The 21,063-nt window shown below is 45.2% G+C and overlaps 1 long non-coding RNA gene across 1 annotated transcript; it reads left to right on the top strand.

The window, feature by feature from the left end:
* Positions 1–9,389: 9,389 nt before the first annotated feature.
* LOC126543129 (uncharacterized) lies at positions 9,390–18,449 on the top strand. Its single transcript, XR_011890740.1, has 4 exons — positions 9,390–9,739; positions 10,162–10,338; positions 15,833–16,045; positions 18,247–18,449. It is a non-coding gene; the product is annotated as an uncharacterized lncRNA (long non-coding RNA).
* The last annotated feature ends 2,614 nt before the right edge of the window (positions 18,450–21,063 follow it).

Raw genomic sequence — 21,063 nt, 5'->3', positions numbered from 1 at the left:
TGACTAGTGGTAACCTGGAAAAGATAAACAAGTACACGTGTCAATATATTCTTACGGCGCTAAGGTTGTCGTTTTATATCTAAAGCTGCTCACACCTTGTCTTAAATTCTTTACCAAATTATTCCTCGGAATTGGGCGAATGGCAGCCCACAAGCAAATGTCATAAAACAAACCCCGGCAGTGCATGCATTTTATGTTAAATCTTCTCCGACAGAAATATTGAAATTTGGAAAGAATATCGGCCTATACAAGAGGCTCCATATTTACTTCAAAGCTCGCCTTCGTGCATAGCGTTCACCACCAACGTTTTCCGTTAAACATTACGGTTACATAAGCTGTTCGGCCGGGAAGCGTGAGAACCAGCCAGGGATCTTCGAATGCTATTGCGTTCCACTCTTAAAGGAGAAGCTTAAGCGTCCGGGGCAAATTTTTGTGCACAAGTGTAGCTCAAAGCCAAATAACAGTGAAGTTTGAATATATTGCAAATTGCTCGTTAGACCCCGTACTCTTCTGCGATCCAATGCTATAACTGAAATATTGTGTGCATATATGTTATTAGTCATGTCCGTTCCACGCCGCGAATGTATCGTCCTCACCGGAGGGCCTTTAGGGGTATTTCTGAAATAATAACAAGAAATTGCTCCAAGAACAGTATAACTCCTCTCATGATGATAGTTGGCCGTAATGCGATTAGCATGCGAACAAAGCAGCGACACCCTACTTCTGAAGTCAAGCTTATATAGCATCCCTTATGGTCCCTGACGGCAAGATGATTACAATGGAATGACGAAAAAGGAATGCCATTAATGGACAGTCATGACTATGTTAAAAGCTACAGCATTACAACCACGCCATGCCGACAATGAGATAACGGTGACTCTGTGACGACGATGACATGATGACAGTGGGATGATGAAGTTAGAATTACAACGACGGAAGAACTGCCACGGCATTACATCGGCGGCATGACAACGAATGCATGATGACGACGCAATGAATAGCATGACATGACAACAGTTTGAACAAAATAGGATTACGACGAGTGTATGACGAGAATGGCTTGACGACCACTTTCTCACGAAGCCTGTATGATGACAATGGGGTGACGATGAGAGCCTGACGAGCTACTGTTGAAGAAGCTGGAGGGATGACAATGGTATGGTCATGGCGGCAATGCTAGGAAGGCGTGACATCGCATTTGTAATAGGGACTCTAGGGCAATGGCGCAATCTCGACGATGGGATGCGAGCGGTGACGTAATCACGAGTAAATGACTTCCACATGATTACCATAATGTTACAAAGGATTGACGTCGATAGAAGGACGATGGTAATATGACGTGGCTGAAGTGATGACGAACTTAAAATAAAAGCAGGACGACGGCAGCCTGAGAAATGGTCTGGCGACGGCTATCTGAGGATGATGGCGTGATGACGTCGGCATAATGGGTAGGCTAGACATATGACCTTCTTCGTACAAGATATTGCAAGTGATGTGAGAGAAACAAGGCCCGAGCGATGTTACAACATTTTTGCTGTGCTATAAACTATGTCTGTCCTTCTTGTACAGCGCATGTGCTGTACCATCTATCTTCTGTTTTTTGAGTCTCGCTTGTCATTTAATGATAGTCGCAAATGACGTTGGAGCGCCAGGAACGGAACGACAGCGATGGCATTATGACGACAGTATCATAACACATACATCACGACGACTATAGCGGCAATGGCAATAGGAAGAAGACGAGTGTACGACGACAAAGGTTCGACGACGACTGCTCGAGAAAAGTCGCATGACGTAGCTTTAGTCACAACAACGCAACGATCGCGACGGCACCGCGACGGCGGTGTGACAACGAATGCATGACGATTGTTTGGTGAGAACGGGATGACGACGAAGGCATGACGAAAGTCGGATGACGAAGCTAGGGGAAAGCTTCACGTTGCTCCCTCTTTCTTTGAAAAAGGGGCTTTAATTTCTTAGTGTGGTGTCAGCGCTGCTTCAAGACACCATAATTAGCAGGTCAGCAGATCAGAAGAACAGAAGTGCGCAACTCTTGTACGTTGATTAGCACCTTCGAGGCAGCCGTAAGGTTCACATCATTGGTTCCTACGCCACTGCATTCACTGTAACATAAAATGGGCCCCTAAGCTTCCTTCTAGACTAAAAATACAGGATAGGGACATCTGCCAGACGTTCAAAGGTAAAATCGCAGTGATTTTGTTAAGAAGCGTACGCTAGCTGCAAAAAGTGCTGCTTGCGCACGAGAATTATGCACGTTTCACAGTTTCGACGAATAAGGGAAGTAAAAAAAAACCTTAAAATTTTCTCATTTAAAATTCAACTTCATTTTGTTTCACGCTTCCAAAGTGAGGGTACACAAATATATGTATCCCCAAGTTTATCGCTCAGCATATTACGTTTGTAGTCAAAGGAGGGAGTCTCAACACAAAGGCGTACTCTCGTGTGAGATAGCCGCGGCAGAAACAGCGAGGCCAGTTTTGTCCCTGCTTACCTAAAGCAACAGCGCTAATGCTATCAGCTGCGCTTCTGCACTCGTGCCATTTTTCTTTTTCACTGCTAGATGAAGCTGCAATGAGATTTTTATGGCAAATTCCCGTCCATTTCAATAAGAATACCCGTTAAGCATTTGCTGTTCAATTGTCCATGCCTTCAGTACTTGTCCGTGTGTTCCTCGCTCAAACCACCGTACGAAAGGCCTGATCAATGGGCAGTTCGGTAAGAAGCGAGTCCTCACGCCGTCAAGTGATCACCACTGACAGACGCGCACAAGCGGTTTGGCCGCACCGCGCGATACCCCAAAGCACAATATTTTCCCTTCTCTTTTGGTTCTTACATTTGAAAGGGAGAAAATAAAAACGAAACAGAACAGAAGCCAAAATGTGCAGTATACGGCGAGTATTACCGCACAGTTCGCCGAAACCGTGAGTGCTGTCGGCGCGAACAGCAGTGCGTGTAGTGCAGTTCGCAGCGCCATAACTATAGATTCGCAGATATTATTTGCCGATTGTGCGTTATATTCATTCTTTCAATCGGTAAACTGGATCAGCGCAGTACCGCTGGAAGCCGCGGCGACGGCCGCCGTGGGCGTGCCGAGCCAACACCACCTAGATAGCACAAGGCCTGTTCACTACGCTCCATGACGTCATGCTACTTGGCCCGAAATTTCCATTGCCAAGGCTGGCGTGACGAAAGGGGTGACGTCAAAGTCGCTGTTGCTTACTCGGGAGCATCCCCATTAGATTCTATGGCAGTTGGGCCAGGTAGCATGACGTCATGGATAGAAGTGAACAGGCCTTGTGCTATCTAGGTGGTGTTGGCCGAGCGCGCTTGGCCGTTTGCTTCATTCTAAAACCAGAGCCATGCGGCCAGACCGGATCTGCGCGCCTGTAAATGGTGATGACTGGACAGCGCGCACTATACCTTCACATATGCTTGGGCAACGCGCTCCGCTGTTCGCGTTTCATTTGCCGCTGATAGTACACCGAAGAACGACGCATGCCTCCAGCGCTTCGCCTTGCCGCTCCTCCAGTTGTGCTTCAGACGGAGCAACCAGTGCATCACGCTGATTGTCGATGCACATTCCCGCGGAAATCCGATGCTTGGTGAACACCGGACCGCCATCCTTTGTGCTTCCACTGCGGTGAGGCAAAGCATTTGTACCACTAATGCCCATATAAATGCCTCAGGTGGCGGGGTTATTCCGCTGACTTGCCGCCTCCCCATCATGGCCAATGACTTCGAGGCAATGAAGACTATCTGGCTCACGAGCGCATGCCACCGCCCACCGGGTAGCAGTCGAGCTCGCCATGGCCAAGGATATTTCAAATGCCGCGCTAGCTATATTCTAGCGCAAGATCACCAAGTCCCCGCCAAGAAAACTAACTACAGCGATCTTTCGGGGTGAAGCTGCTGGCAATTGAAGCTCTGAAGACCTCCGTTCGATGCATATACGGCAGGGTACCAATCCGACGTCAACTGCAGCTAAACGGAATGACTGGCTTTCGCTCGACGGACCGGTGGTGACCGACAGTTATGCGGCTAGCACTTTTGTGAACGTTGGAGCGGACTATTTTGTCTTAAGAAAAGATAGCGCCGCTCTAAAGGAAGGAATACCATCCTTGCATGGGTCGCAGATTGAAACAGCTGGTGATCACGTCGTCACTCTACTGGGAAACTGCACGACAACAGTTGGTATTCGGTGATAGACATTCGTGGTGAACTTTCTCTATGCAAATGTCCTGCGACGTGAGGAATCTGCAGGAATACGGCGCTGTTGTGGACCTACCGGGAGGTGTAGTCACCTTGTCAGCTGACCGGGCAATCGACGGGAACCACGCAAAGCGAAGTGACGACGCGCTTAGTGTTTCCCCCGAAAGTGTTACGCTTCCTCCACAAGTCAGTGTCCTAGTCGAAGTGATGCGCAGTGAAATGCGCGAAGGTGAAGTGGTCGCAGAAAGTAACTTGCCGTGTCTACTGACGCAACGTGTTTGTTCCGCTATGGCTCTGCTACAGCTTGGTGAGGGCCAGTCTCAGTTGCTTACTACTAAGGTTAGGAACGAGCCACAACAAATGTTTTTGCTGCACATCGATAGCGTTTGCCCAAGAAATAGCAAAAGGGCTGAATGTACTCCCTTCTTGAAAACTGGGAATAGCTGAGAAGAGACTTGGCAATATCAACATTAATTACCAGCTATCGAATGAAAACCAGGTAGCGCTGCGTGAGCTCTTGCTTGAATTCGGGGCGTGTTTTGCTAGTTCCTCTGAAATGTGCCAGACTTCAATTACAAGACTCAGGATGATCTCATGTGACGACGCGCGACCAAAGCGCCAGCATCCCTCCCGCGTATCGGCCGACAGAATGCGAAGTGATTCGTACGCAAGTAAAAGAGATGCTTCGGCGCGCCGTTATCGAGCCTTCCATCAGCTCATATTGGTCTTCGGTTGTTGTCTAAACGAGAGCCAGAACAGTGTGCTTCTGCGTCGACTACCGGAAGCTCAACACTGTAACTCCTCGCGGGACGGAAGGGGCAGACTTGTGTATCTTGATGACGTAGCTGTCTTTTATAGAACAATTGAGCAACATTTTCCCCACCTGCAGAGTGTGCTAGAAGCAATTCGACTGTCTGACATCATGCTTAGACGAGAAAATTGCGACGTTGGTTATGGAGAGACGAAGTTTCTTTCACATAATGTGTGTGCCAGAGGTTCGCGACACGATCCGGACAAGCTTGCAGCTATAGAAGCATTTCCTCTTCATGTGTACTAGAAGGCCACACGAGGCTTCCTGGGCTTGTGTGCATATTATCGCGCCATTTTGTCGGAAACTTCTCGAAGATAGCGAAACCCCTGACGTGCCTTACAAGGGATAACACACCATTTGCCTGAACGAATTAGCAAAAGGTGGTCTTCGCTGAGCTGCTGCAATGCGTGAAGCCAGCACTCGCCTTGGCACATTTTGACGATGAAGCTGAGACCGAGGTGCATACTGACGCCAGTGACATCGGTGTTGGCGTACTACTCGTCCAACGTCAAGACGGCATTGGAATAGTAGTAGCTTATGTCAGCTGCTCGCTCTGCCGTTGCGAGGCCGAACTGCTCCACCACAGCAAAAGTGTATATCGTGGTCGTGCAGACAACCACTAAGCTACGCCCATTTATCTACGGCCCTCTCTTCAAAGTCATGGCAGACCACAAGACTTTACGCTGGCTGGCAAAGAGACGCGATTCTTCAGGACAACAGCCATGGTAGAGCTTGCGGGTATGCAGAAATTTAATGTCGCTATCGCTTATAAGTGTGCCTGCAAGCACGAAAATGCTGACACACTGCCGCCTGCACCCGGCGAATCTGTCAGTTAAGAGTCAGAGGACAATGACGGCTTTCTGGTCGCCATTACTGCATGGAACTTGATCCGACGTCAGCTGACGACGCTGAAATTCGACCAATCAATGACCACATAGAAGATCGCCTGTCAACCACACCAGGCCATCTATATCGCATAGTGACATCCTCCTGTCTACGAGACAACGTGCTTTACAAGAAAAACTCCCGCTCGAACAATCCAGCCTACTTCCTGCAGGTTCCAAAAGATTGCGGGAAGATATTATTTTCGCCTGCCAAGGTGAGCCCAAATCAGGCCATCCAACTCATCACAAACGCTTTCTAGATAGCGCGCCATGTATTATTACTGGTCCTGGCTTTTCGCAAGCGTCAAACAATATGTTAAATGCTGCCGTGAATGTCAGAGGCGAAAGCCACAGTCCCTGGAACCAGCCGGGTTATTGCAACACATTAATGCAACCTCATAAGCCATTTGACCAAGTCGGCTTGGACATTCTTGGGCCTTTCCCTGTGTCAACCAACCGCTACAAGCGGGTAAGTGTCACGCCTAACTATTTCATCCGCTATGCCGAGACAGAGGGGCTCGCAGGAGCTACGGCTTCGAGGTAGCGCTGTTCTTCATGTGTAACATGGTACTGTGTCGTGGTGCCCCATCCACTGTAATCATAGAAAGAAGAGGGCGTCCACAGCGCTGCTCATGGATGAAAACTTAGTTATGCAAAACCTGGCATCCAAAAACGACTGCGTACCAGCCGCAGTCCAGCGGACTTGTGGGGCGAATAAACAAGACCACCACGTACGTGATAACTACAGTTACAATGACGTCCAGCGTGAAACAGAGCATCCCATCATGCCTTTCGTGACCTTCGCGCTTATTACCACTGTGCAATAAACAAGGCGCTTTGCACCATTTCGCCTTCTTTACAGGCACAAAGTTCTGGCGATGCGGTACGCTCTCCTTTCGTATCAAGACACCGAGTACCTAACCTCGGACGCCGAAGAATTTGCTTAGCGGCTGAGAAAGCTCACCGATTCGCGCGGGCGTACATCGGTACAGCATGACACAGCAGATGCATGGCGTTTTAGCGTCTGCCACAGACAGCTGTCCTACAATGCCGGAGCTCAAGTGCGGGTGTGGACCTCTGTTCGCCACTGGTCTTTCACAAAAGTTACTGAGACGTTACTTGTATCCATACACATTGCTGTGCCGCATTAGTGATGAGAATTCCGAAGTGGTTCCGCACAATACGGCCCAAGCACGGCGAAGACAACAACATGGCCCTGCACAGTTCACGTCGTGCGCATGAAACCATATGTTGCACGCTCATGGTGTTCTTTTTTTTTTATTCATTCATATTTATGTTTATGCTCCTATTTGCCGCTAATGCGGTTACCTCTCTGTTGAGACTGTACACGCCGTGGTTCACCACTGCTGCACTTTTTTCTTTCCTGTAGCTGCCACTGTTTTCCATGCACCAACATCTGCCTTGAGCATGTTTTCCCTGTTTTTACACCGCTTCTTGAACATCAAGCCGATGCTCTTTCTCAAGAAGAGGGGAAATGCTACCTACGGACGTGGGTACAGTGCAAAAGAAGAAGTGCGCCTGCAACCCACTCTGCGCCTTAGTGGGTGCTAGCCATGGCAAATGTTCTTTATCATGATCATCATAGATCATGATCGCCAACCCGTATATCACGAGCCCCAGCTGCTCTCACTATCCGCGACCAGTTTCGTTTCATGGAAACTGCTAACACTTATCTAAAGAATGCATTCTTGAGACTTCGCCACCACTCTTTAAGGATGATATTCCGGATAGAAGATAGATATCGCAAAAATACACATCATATCCTGTCTTGTTCTTCAAAAATTGTTTAGCGCTTGCATCTTTGGTTATATTAATAGTGAGTCGAGAAACGTTTGTTGCTATTAAGGATATTTTTGCATCATCCTAATACAAAAGCGACTACTTAGGACGCCGTTCTCTCTGTGGAATTTCTGCTTATCGCGATTTTTCTCTAAGAATAGGATGTAGCCTTTAATGCTGAAAGGTGGAAAAAGAAAGATTGGGCCAATTACGCTGGTGACCACAACTTAATTTCACGTGAAGTATTTGTGTCGCTGTTACATATTCCAGAATATTTTTCGTCTCGATAATAACGTTGATTCGAAAAGTACACAATACCTGGCGCGTGAACATAGACGCACCTCTGTTGATCACTAAGTATGAGAAGGTTGGCTACATTTCTCGACCGAGAAATGTAAAATAGTTGAGGAACGGCTAGACATCTAACGAAAGGTAGCGCAAAAGAGACACAGTAGAAGGGCAAGTTTCCAAGAATAAGCAGAGTGATTGTGTCATTTTTTGCGCTGCGTTCTGTTTCAAGACCGCCCCACAGTCTAGACCATAGTCCAATTTTCACTAGGAATATCTGTGTTCGTCTATGTGAGGAACCTATTCACTCGTTACTATGCGCCGATAATACCAGCAGCTTCATAGCGAGCCTTAAAATCCCATAGTCTATAACTTATCGTTAAGATGTCCGGACGACCGCAACAGCACTCAAAAATTACCTTGTGGGCTTGGTTGAAACATTTACTATTGGAATGAAATAGATAAAAGTAATCATAAGCTAAGTAGAACTGACATTTGGCAAGTTGACATAGCTTCATTTCATTTATCGTAGCCCACGCGAAACATAAGAATTCGAAGAAAGAAAAGCGGCAACAGCACAGCTGTGTTTTCAGTGTTTCTTTTCCTTGTTTTGCATGTCGAAAAATCTACGTTTCCGTTTCCGCTTTGTTACTTAGTATGAAGCACAAATACAAACACAGAGTAAGATTTCCATAAAATGGCAGGTTTCTTCAAAGAAACTTCGCATTGCTTCCAAAAGAGTTACGTCAGCCTTCCTCTTAGGGCTACTTTAGAGGGGTGAGATCAAAGAATCTGAAGGAAGGAGGTGGCTACTGATTCCAGGAAGGTGTATCTAGACGTCATGGAGAGGCCTTCATCTTTAGATATGGCCACTACTACGTATGAACAACCATAGTAATGAAAATAACAGCGGCATGTAGATCGAAACAAAATTACGAAAATGCCATCTTTGCGCGTTATTAGGTATTACAAACGTAGCTACACTCTGGTTTCTGAGCAAAACGATGGCCGTGCAGGCTTTTTCATTTTGGATTCACGCAGTTTACCAAAATATAATACATTACTAATAAGAATGCCTAATAACGCCTGCATGTGTATAACATGCGCCGTACGAAGTCTCACAAAATTTATGCAGCACCTCGCAATGCTGCCTCATAATACACAACACGGCCGGGTGTATGACGTACGCCGACAATGATCGAGAAGGAACGTTGTGGACACGTTGTGCCACAACGTTCCTTCTGCGCATCTGCGCACTACGCAATGTTGGCTTGTGCGCACCACGCCATTCATGCTGTCGTTCCGTCAAGCTGGTCAACTGAAAAAAGAGGTCGCTTTTACAGCTTTTATCGCAAAACAGCTGCTGCGAAGCTTCCCAGCCTTGGACAGAGGTAGACACAGCGGGTATAACACAATGCGGTGGCGCTTCGCCCGCTGTTACTCGTCATAACCTGCATTGTTCTACATCAACGCATTTGCTAGGAAAGTCCATGGCATTGCGAGCGTCAGAAGTACAAAACTTTATGTGAGCTTTATTTATTCGAACCTGGTTTAAGGCGACTTTCTTTTGTGAGGGAGAACGAAAAGTTGATATCCCACGACTACAATACGCTCCGTTCACGCGCTCGGATATTATCAACTGTTGTAATGGGCCATGCTGACGTACTATGTCTTCTTTTAGGCATATGTGTCATTCCATCACACCTTGCTAGCGCTGGTAAAACAGGTAAGAGAACGTTATGAAATTAATCTTATGTGAAGTGCATTCATGCTCGTTTGCATGCCTATTTAATCAAGAGTGAACCACTGTACGCGATGCAACCTGCAGTCAGACGTCTTTAACGTTTCTGTTTTCCTCAGCATTCCATATAAAGCAAAATATTGTCACATCCACATTAGGACACTCACAAATGTCATGTTTCATGTACTTTTGATGCATGTTTTATAAGAGTTGTCTCCGCCTCATTAGAAAAACAGTGGTGTTACTTGAACGTTGTGGTTATTGCTAGTTATTTTGGCAAAGAATTTGTGCTCAGATGCTTTTGACAAAAGAGGTGCTTGCCTCGTCAATAAACATCGGATATTCGTATTCCGAATAGCGTCTGCTCCAAATGATTCAAATGCATCCTACTTTCTTGCTCCACTCAGGTACCCAAGGACTAAATGAAAGATGTTTAAAGGAAACAACAGTGGAAGGCTGCGAGACCATCCTCTTGAGCTGGAGCTATAGCAACGAGACCAGTAAATGCGAAAAAGGCTTCGTTTGTCATGAATGCGTTAACCGATTTGACACTCATGACGAATGCACTACTACCTGTCCAATGCGTAAGTACAGGCAAGGAAACAGTTTGTAGTTGCTTAGCTAATAAGTTGTAAGAAACATGCCTTTTTATTTTACTTTTCATGATGCAAACCAATATGAAGTTTCTAATGTCACACGCACATAGCTTGGAGAATGTTTAAGAGAAAGCCTCGAAGAAATCACGCTTTGCATTTTCGTAGTTCAAATATTAGCTGCACAGCATTAGTCACAAATCCATCTATCGTTTGTGCAACGTTTACTTTGACTTGTATTACCGTCCTTGACTAATTTTTGCATAGGGCGCTGGGGCCATGTTACCGCACTCTCAGCTGTGCTAAGGTATGAAAAGATTTAGCGCCACGTTCTGATTACGCTGATATTGTTTTATATCTAGTTTTACTAGAATGCTGCGATTAACCACTCTCAGAGAGTACCTCGATGAGCATCTAAGTTTCTGACTGAGGCTAGTTTCTCATTTCGTGGCCTCGATGTTTTCTTTTACCAAACCAGCAGTCGGAGCAACTGCTCTCATTTCGTTTGAAGTAAATAATAGAGGCTGCAAGATTAGGTCACCCTCCCCACCCTCCCAATAAGCTGGGTGGCTCTGCCCCAAGCGCTCATACAGAACCGCAGCAGCATCATTTAAGGGGGGATGAATGCCAAAAAATGGAATACCATTCTACTACTTTACGTTCGAAAACCACAGCTGGTCGACAATATTTCAGAGCCCACCACTACTTCTTCGGCCATAACTGGTGAACCTTATTGAAAAGGAAATTCACCAAGGTTTTGACATCTCTGAAAAAGGAATTCGTAAGATATGTGTGTCATGCTGTGCTGACACCTTTGATATCTTTTTCCGGGCCACCTCCTTCAGTGATATCATTTCACTGTCCCTACCACCAAATTGCAACCACGAATCATTACAGAGCCCTCTCAGAGCCAACTGGAAAAGGCGACGTCCACATTTGCTCCGTCAGCCACTTCCTCTGAGGATATCACGGCTTCTTTTTATCGTGGAAGTACTCACCTATTCTGCCCAATATATTGAAACTGCGCCTGCACATCTAACAAGACGTTAAAAGGTGCGACAACTACAGGGAATGCTTACAAGCTCTAGTTTTGTGAGATTCTTCTAAATGTAAAAATGTATTGCCTTGCTCTTTTGGTCCTAAAACCTTAGCTCGACTGCCAGTGAAGATATAGCTGGTGGCTAAGGTGTGGTTTTGACCAACGTGGAAAGGTTACAAGTCCTCCCAGAGTCGCCCACGCCCGTTACCATGCCAATATCATTGAAGCCTGACTGAAGCTAATGTCCAGTGCTTTGAACCCACAGCCACTAAGCATCCACGGCGTACCCTCACATTCACATCACGAATAGGAGCCCTTTGGTGAACATATAGAGCACATAAGGTCTTAAAGTTGACAAGGCAGTTCAGACAAAAATAAGAGGTATGCGTGAATAAAATTTATTTTACCAGATGAAGTAGAAGACAATCAGCCAAAGACTATACTACCTGAAATGTTGAATCAGCTCACAGAAAAACAAAATTCAATTATTGACTTCCTTTTTATATGTTCATTACCCCTTGTTTGCTATTTTCAAACGAAAAATATCTCAGAATATTTGTCTCTGCCGTGACAAGGGCGAGCGCAATGCTATGTATGACACAATTTTAAGCAAGCTTAACAATCCGTAAAACAAATACTTAACTTTTTGTACGTAAGATATGCCTCTGTATCGTGGAACCCTTGTCAACAGTATTTCACGACATGACGAAAAATGTGCAAATTCAAGCAGCTAGATTTGTAGTAACTATGGTTCATTGTCAAGTAATTCGACAAAAAAACATTGGGATGCAAACTGTTCATTATACAAAGGCTAGAACTACGGCCCAAATTTCTTCGCAGTATCTATTGCAATAAGATGGCCAACAATCAACAAGATGACCTCTTACAACCGGTCATATGATGTGTCTTGTTCACACAGTTCATGGAATATATTGTAATGCACGCGCAAAGCATACACATTTGGCATTTCGACTTTTTGAGAGCAATACCGGAATGAAACCTGCTCCCTGACGACGTTCTTGGAATAACTGATGATCATCTTTTCTGCCCTTCTATGCGACAATCTGAAGACCGACAACATTATTTCTCCAATCCCAAAGTGTCTAAGTGATATAAAAGTACTTGTGCGTAACTTACAAATACTGCCTTATGTTGCCTTATTTGCGCATGTAACAAATTAAATCTTGCATAACAATTTATGTTATTTCTAATATGTTATAATTCCTACTACCCACCTCGTCCTCCTGCGCAATATCTTGGGCGATGTAGATAAAGTGTAAATAAATAAACTTACAGATTTTGCGGTGACAGAGAGCAGGTAATTTCATTAAATTGTTCGGTTTTACGTGCCAAAACCAAAATCTGATTATGAGGCAACCCGTAAGAGGGGGCGGGGGGGACTGTGGACAATTTCACCCTTCTTAGGGACTTTCGTGTGCACTCAATTAACGGTACACGGGAGTATTTTGCATTACGCCCCTATCAAAATTCACCCACCGTGGGCAGGATTTGATGCCGCAACCTCGCACTTAGCAGTCAAAAATCAAGACAAGAAGAGAATAGAATGTATTGATAGGCAAGACAGAGAGGTCGACCTGAGCTAGTGCGCTCTAGTCTGCTACTCTGCACTGGGAAAGAGGGAAGGGGAGTGAAAGTACTCGGATGGATGATGATGATGATGATACGAGAAGTGGTGAGTGATTATGTACATGAGACGGTTGCCTTGCTAGATCCGCTTGTCGAGCTTGGTGTCCTGCAGAAACTCCAACACCACTTTAGTTACACGCATTGAAGTTGCAGTGTCAGGCCATGGGGCGAGGATAGCTTCCTCCGACAGTGGTTGCCTGCCAACACTGGCTAGGAAACTTTCTAACGTCCACCGCTCCAGCATATACGCTGGGCAATATAATGTCTCATGTAATGTCTCAACAGGAGACCTTTGAGGAAATAAATAAATAAATAAATAAATAACTGTGTTCCCGTGTTTCCGGCATCTGGCAGTGTTTACAATCAGGGCTGTTCGATTGGCCATTGAGGTGCGCGTAGCAACGGGTGCAAGCAACGCCCAGCCGAATCCTGTGTAACAATGACGTTTTGCTCCGCGTAAGCCTCGTGGGCAAACAGAATTTACCGTCTAGGTCGATCATATGTAGGCGTCTGTGAATGTTGTCATCGTGGGCTCTGTATGCTTTTGTAAGGTCCTGCATGAGTGCTTTGATCATGGAGTTGGTGTCAGGTCGCGAGCAGGCAATCCGTACCTCATCAGAGGAAGAAAAGGCCGATCTTGCCTCACTGTCAGCGAGTTCATTGCCAATCACACCACAATGACTAGGCACCCATTGAAAAGTGATCACGCAGCCACTTAACTCGGCACTGTGATGAATTTCGGCGATTTCCAAAACGAGCAGGTAGTGCGGTCATTTCTTTAAAAGGCATTTTAGCGCCTGTAGCACTGATTTGGCATCGCTGAATACCGTTCATTTATGAGGTGTCGTTCTCATGAAGCTGACAGCCTCCCGTGACCATGACGGGTCGGAGCAGCTAACAGAAAACTAGGAAAAAATCGCGGAAGAGCCCATCTCCCGATAACTGTCAACGGTGATGCGATGAGCATTTAAGTGATGTAGCGACACACATGACTGACCTCTGACCTGCTACTTTGCGTAACCCGCCGTGGTTGCTCAGTGGCTATGGTGTTGGGCTGCTGAGCGCGAGGTTGTGGGATCCAATCCTGTCCACGGCGGCCGCATTTCGATGGGGCCAAAATGCGAAAACACCCGTGTGCCTTGATATAGGTGCGCGTTAGAGAACTCCAGATGGTCGAAATTTCCGGAGTCCTCCACTACGGCTTGCCTAATAGTCAGAAAGTGGTTTTGGCACCTAAAAACCACATAATTTTTTTTTACTCTGGGTAAAGTAAAGTGAGAAGGGGAAGGAAAAGGAGACATTGTGTGAGGATGATTGTGATCGCGTGCAGTGAACTACACATGCCTCTCATATGCTTACATCTGCTGCGAACACGACTCACCAGTGTTGCAATGCGCAGGCGTTTGTCATGTAAGTCTAGAGCCTTGTGGTGAGCCTTTCCAAGTTTAAAATCTCACGTTTACTTAGAATCAAAAGTGTCCATCCTGTTACCTCGCTTGCTTTGCCTACATGCGGCATACACTATCTCCAGTATCGGCCCACTATGCTGTGGCCCTGGCTTGGCAAGGCCGACATCATCGTCACAGCATAATAACTACTGTATGACGCCGAACAAGGGACGATGTGGGAATGACATCGATAGAGTGTCAAAGGCGGTATGACGACGGTGGCGTGACGACAATGAAATGATGTTTCATGGTATGATGTGCGTGATATAACTACGGCAGCATGATGACTATGCCATGACGATGATGCTGTGACGACAACCGGATGACACAGCTGGAATGACGAAGATGGTATAACAACAAATGCGGCCCAGACACTGTGTGACGACGAAGCAATGATGACAATGACAAGGCAACGGAGGAATGATCTCGAATTAATGACAACTGTATGACGGTAAGCGGATGACGAAGCTGCAATGACAATGATAGCACGACCACGACGGCATGATGAAAGTCGAATGACCACGCTGGTGGGACGACGATGGAACGACCCCAACGGCCCAATCAATTATGGCTAAGAATGCATGACGAATGTATAACGGTGATGGCGTGCCGACGATGGAATGACAACAGCCGGATGACAAAGATGGAATGACGACAATGCGATGAAGACGATGGCATCACGACCGCGAGCACATATCTTGTGGCGTGAGCTATTAGACATTTTGGGCCACTACATTGGTATATAAGGCCTGACTATGACGGCGTGGCGAGATTCAAGTGACGAATCTAGAAGGGGCTACGGTGGAATGACTATGAAGGCATGACGCCCACGAGCTTATACCAGGTGGCCAAGCTTTTAAATAACTTCGGTCACTGGCCCGCGATGGACGGATGGACGGGCGGACAGACAGACAGGCAGGCAGACAGACAGACAGACAGACAGAGAGACAGACAGATGGACGGACGGACGGACGGACGGACGGACGGACGGACGGACGGACCGACGGACAGACAGAGACAGAGAGGGGAGGCCGAAAATGCCTTAAGTGGGCAAAGACTGCTAATCTCATCAAAATACACAGCCCATTTTTTTTGCAAAAGACGTAATGGCCGGTAGAGTCTTGCTGCTGCTTGAAGAATGATGCTCACTGTATGAAAATATACGAATGTACTTTTATTTTCTTAGACTGTAGCGCTAAGTGACACGGACAGAGACTAGAAGCAGACAGGACGACTGCTCGTCCTGTCTAATCTCTGTCCGTGTCACTTCGCTCTACAATCCAAGATCATGTAACCATACTAATCGCCCAACTTTCTATCCTCTTGCTGTACTTTCATTTTCTCCTTACAGTACCGACGCAAGCAGCAAAGCCAAAGCTCGTACGAAAACAAAAACGAAGGAACTGCAGGTTTTGGCTTATGCGTGGTGGATCCTGCCAAGATATCTGGTTTGAATTCGAGAAAAACAAGTTAGGAGTGATGCGCCGACTACTTTATTACACCGGCTGTCGGCAAGACAAGAATAGGTTATTTGAATATGACTTTTACAGGAAGAAATGTCATGGTAGGTGAATCGAAATTTATTTTAATGAGTAAGAATTTTTAGACGATAACTCATGTCTTTAAATACAAGCGATTTAACACGGTCACCTGTAGTTTAGCTTTCCCAAAATAGTGTCATTTCTGATTTCAACAGATTGCCAGGACATGCACATCAAAACATCTGGCAGCCAAATGTAAACTCTTCTAAAACAAAGGCATTGTTTTCCCACACAGTCTTTTAACAGAGCTTTGAAAAAGGTTTGCGCTGAATTGAAGGCTTCCCTACAGCGACATAACATTGACGGCTACCCATTAGGAGACCACATTTGTTGCGTTGAACATTGTCCACTTCCTTTGCAGCAGCATTATTTTTCTATTGCAATGTTCACTGTGTTAGAGTCATTGAGAAACAAACTTTTATGCCTCATACATTTAACCGCTTACAGGCACAATGGCGTAACAGCTGCCGTGTAGGCGAGAGAAATCGAAACCCTCTAGTCAGAAAACGGACCGAGGTACGCTGCCCGGATGCAAAAGCATAAACTTTGAATATAGGAGGAATGTCTGCTGAATGTTTATTAGGTTACAAAAAGTCTTTGAGAATTGGGATTTTATTGTCCCGTACAACTACCTTAGGGTGTACTAGGTGCCCGCCATCTTCCATGCTTACAGCGCAAGAGCATTATGTGCGCGTTTGCCTAATTTAGAACATGGATGTTTCGTTAAAAGGCAAGCGCGCTCAAGGCAAGAAGTAGCCAGCTAGGTCTTATTTGCAAAGGCTTGTTCAAAGCGCATTTTATGTTTCAATGTTGTGGTTTGCTCATAAAAGGGGCTTGAGCATTTATAATGTTCATGTTACATAATATTTCCTTCATTATAGCTCCGATTATTTAGCGATTTTCACGCCCTAACATAGAAATATTTTCTCTGAGTAGTTTTGATAAAGAGGAAGAATTGTGCCAAGTTTAAAAATACGAAATTTATCATTTGCTTCAATATTTCTTCCAAATAGGTCGTGAAAATTTTGCGACTTATTAAGAACCCAAAATAGTGTCGTTGCGCATATAAAATAGTGACTGTGATCCTTATTGATGTGCTTCGAATCTTGTGGATGCTTTCAGATGGCCGCTGACAACCTTGGTATTGTATACATTTCTTGTTTGAACGTTACGTTCCATTGTGAACGTATAGAGCAAAACACTGCAAAACAATCACGTAGATTTTCTGTAAATCTAAAGATATTTCTGAGCACTGAACAGACGCTGTAAACATGCAGGCATGTTCGCACTGTAAATTGCAACGTATGAGCAACCTTTTTTTATGCCCTTCCATCATATTGGCTCATATGCTAAGCCATACTGGGGGTTCAATCTCACGGAAAGGCCCTCTACTTCTAGGCACTAGTGTGGCACTGCTTTAGGTGAGTTCACTTTTCGAAGGTTCAAAGAGCTGGCTTGCACAATGAACGAATCTCTAAAGTGCTCAATGGAGTCTACAGGCGCCACGTGTGAATAAATATATTCCATTCAATTTTACTTCAGTATGTATATACATGAAACACGAAAGATAAGAAGACAAAATATGTATATTGACAGGTATAACGGATTTCTGTAACCTTACACATTTTTGGCAAACTCCTAGTGGTAATTCACAGCAAAAAACTTAAAAACCATAAATATGCTTTATGTATACAGAAAAAGCGGAAGTAATGAGCACTGATGTTAAGGAAATATATGTACTCGTAAGGAGCAGACACAGTAAAGCAAAAAATGAACGCGTTGCTAACAATTGAAATATTTCCCACATAAGATTTTCTGTATCTCTTACTTTATTTACCGCCAGTGATCTCGGCTTGCTGTAGCTTTATCTCTACTACTTGGGCTTTATAATTAGAACTACCACATGTTTATGCTGCTTCTGATATCTTTAAAGGGACAAAATTCTTGTAAGTGAGGTACACGGAGGGCGTTACAGGCACGACAGTGCATCATTGACTGATGTCAGCAAAGAAAAAGAGAATGAAGAAAGAATGTGATATCAACTATCGATTTCTATATCTGACCGCAATATTGCCGGGCTAGTTGGCATTGTAACACGAATAAGCCAGATTTATCCCTATACTAATCACTCTCCTGTTTTATTTATGACATGGTAAATCTATAGGTCTTTTTACAAGTGTTAAGTGTTGGGGATAAATATTCATTTGGGACATTGCTCTTTTAGAGGTCAAAAATCGTCCGTCTGAAAGGACTCAACAGAAAGGAGGAAAAGATGGAGCCAAAAGACGAGGACGGAAACCTACAAGTTCAGGAGAACCGAACCGAACTACATATGAAGTGGCTGACCAAGGCCCTCGAGCATGAGCACGCGGAAAAGCACTGCGAATACGTGCGTGTCAACACATAAAAACCATGCGCAAAACACGACATCCCCTTGTACTCGTCACTTCAATGTATAGTAACAGCACAACTTCTGACGTAGGGCTCTACCTTTGTAGAAATCATCCAACATGTTCAAATTCAGGTCACACCTCTGTTGATATTAATAGATAATAAACAGAAATACCGCAGAAATGATGTACTGATTTTCGTTAGGGTGCGCCTGATTGGCAGCTTTAGAAGCTCAAAATAAAAGTATTTTCACTCTCTGTTCACCGTAACCCTTATTCTGATCCTCGAGGCTAAAGACGGCGTGTTTGTTTCACGTGCATTTTTGCGAGCTCGTCAGCTTTTTTTCTCAGCTTGTTTATAAGTACAACATAACTTACTTGCTCAGATTTCTAGGTAGAAGCGACAAAAGAGGACCACTAACGATGAGCTGTGTACTTGCCTTGATAGATAGCTGTGCAGTCATGCCAGAGCAAGGGGCAGCATTATCGATAGAATCGATAACAAAACCCAAATCAACCATGTCATACTTTAATAAGCACTTCAAATTTCTGCAAAATGCAAGAGCGCCACATTCCTTAGGTATTAGGATTACCACAGAACTTCGTTATTTTAAAACGGGGCTCATATTGCTTATTTCAAGCGCTTACTTCAATGTCAATTCTTACCTTGAGTTTTGCACATACTTAAATAATCATTAACGCAAGAGTATCATAGAAAACACCTCTCTTTAGTGACTTTAGCCGTTGCAAATTAAGGATCTTGTGTAGCATCACGCTGGAATGCCATGACAGCGTAAACATAAAGTGAAATAAGCTGGTAATAAATACTGTTTGGAACCAAAAGAGACGGATACGATACGACTGCTATAACAGTACTCTAGTACCACATCACGTTGCCTGTAAGGAAACGCTGAGTTGCAACATTATATCGGTAGTCTACACCGTGGTTAGAACGCACCACACGGAAGCAAGCTTTCCTTGGCGCGCGATTTAAATGAAACGTCATAGCTCCACTAAGGCTCACCGGGCCCGGAACACCACGCCTCTTCCACTTGCATTCCATAAAAAAAAATTTTTTTTCTAACGCTGCACTTTTATTTAACATAACTGTATTGGTGGATCCTTCCTGATCTTTAGCATCCGAAAATATAACATCTGACTTCTTTTACGGGAAGTAAACATGAACACCGGCATGCAAACCCAACAATCGAGAAATCCTGCGCATGCGCACAGCAGGTACATACGTTGTGAGTGAAGCGCTCTCCTCTCTGCTTTTCTGCAGCCTTCTGTCTATGTGGCGGTGCGCTTCAATATCTGTTAAACATGGGCGAATAACTGTCAACTGTCTCTCGCGTCGTACTACTTCGTGCATACACTTATCCTCACCGTTCTTCCCGCAACAAAAATTATACGTACATTCCCACGGCTACGCCCACACCGCTAGTTCTAAGCTTCGTGACTGGCAGATCAGCAAAACACACAGGAACACAGGCGTGCTGCAATTGCATGTCGATGGCCACCGGGCAGGAAAGTTTGGAGTTCGCATTGATCAACGTTGCACCCCTGCGTTCACTGGAATTTAATGTCGGCCCCCTAACTTTTCTTCTGGAGAGAAAAAGCCGGGATAAAAACATCTGCACGGCCTTCAAAGTTAGTCTTAGTAATTTTATGGGGAAGGATTAGGGTAGGCTACCCACGAAAAAGCTTCAAGCGCAAGAGAATCACGCGCTTTGTCAAGCGCCATTTTCGCGAACAAGTAGTACAAAAAAATGAAAGTTTGCTAGCTTTTTATCAACTCTATTTTGTTGGCTACTTGTTAAGTGTTTGTGTAGAGCGACACTCATCACCATATGTAATGCTCAGCATGCTAAATTCGTATTCAGAAGTGGCACTCTCGACACAAAGACGAACCCTCTTGTGAAGCAACTGACTTCGAAAAAGAAACAGAAAGCCAGTATAGACTCAGCCAGACAAGAGCAGAAGCGCAACGGCTATAAATGGTGTTTCTGCTGTGGCAGTGAGAAAAAAAATTCTACTGCCAGATGAAGCTCGCCAGCGATATTTATTGCAAATGGCCGTCGCTTTCAATGAGGATACGAGCTGAGGGTTCGCGCTCCTGTCATTCGTGCCTTCCATTCTCGCCCGTGTTTTCCTCGAGTAATGCACAGCACGAAACTGCTATTCAGTCGTCCGCGTAGTAACAAGCGAATCCTTCAAGTCAGTGGCAGCACTTGCGAACGATAACTGAATGAGAGTAGGCCTCTCGGCCTAACATCGGCAGTGTTGACGACGTGTGCTACCGGGGACGACAGAACCGCAATTGTTGAGTGTTGGTACCAAGCAGAATAGCATACCTCTTAACGCCAATGTTCCCGTGCTCTACTCTTCACCGCACAACAATCAACCTTCTTCGCTACAATATTGCTTCTTGTGACCTCCAAAAACATTCACGGCCATCACAGCTCTCAGTCGGAAGGGAGAGGCAAAACCTATCAAAAATTAGGGAGCGTTGTATTGGAGCTCAGGTTCGCGTGTCCCATTCCAAAGTGCATGTTGCTGCATTGACATGATTTAGAATTCCTGCGGTGACAGCAAGCAAAGCGTCCGTTTAAGCACTCGGCAATCCTCCACATGTTTTTCTCAACGTACTT

Source organism: Dermacentor andersoni, chromosome 10 (assembly GCF_023375885.2).
Source record: "Dermacentor andersoni chromosome 10, qqDerAnde1_hic_scaffold, whole genome shotgun sequence".
In the NCBI taxonomy this organism is placed as follows: Eukaryota; Metazoa; Arthropoda; class Arachnida; order Ixodida; family Ixodidae; genus Dermacentor; species Dermacentor andersoni.
Note: the sequence above shows the minus strand (reverse complement) of the source record. Positions and strands in the feature narration are given on the sequence as shown.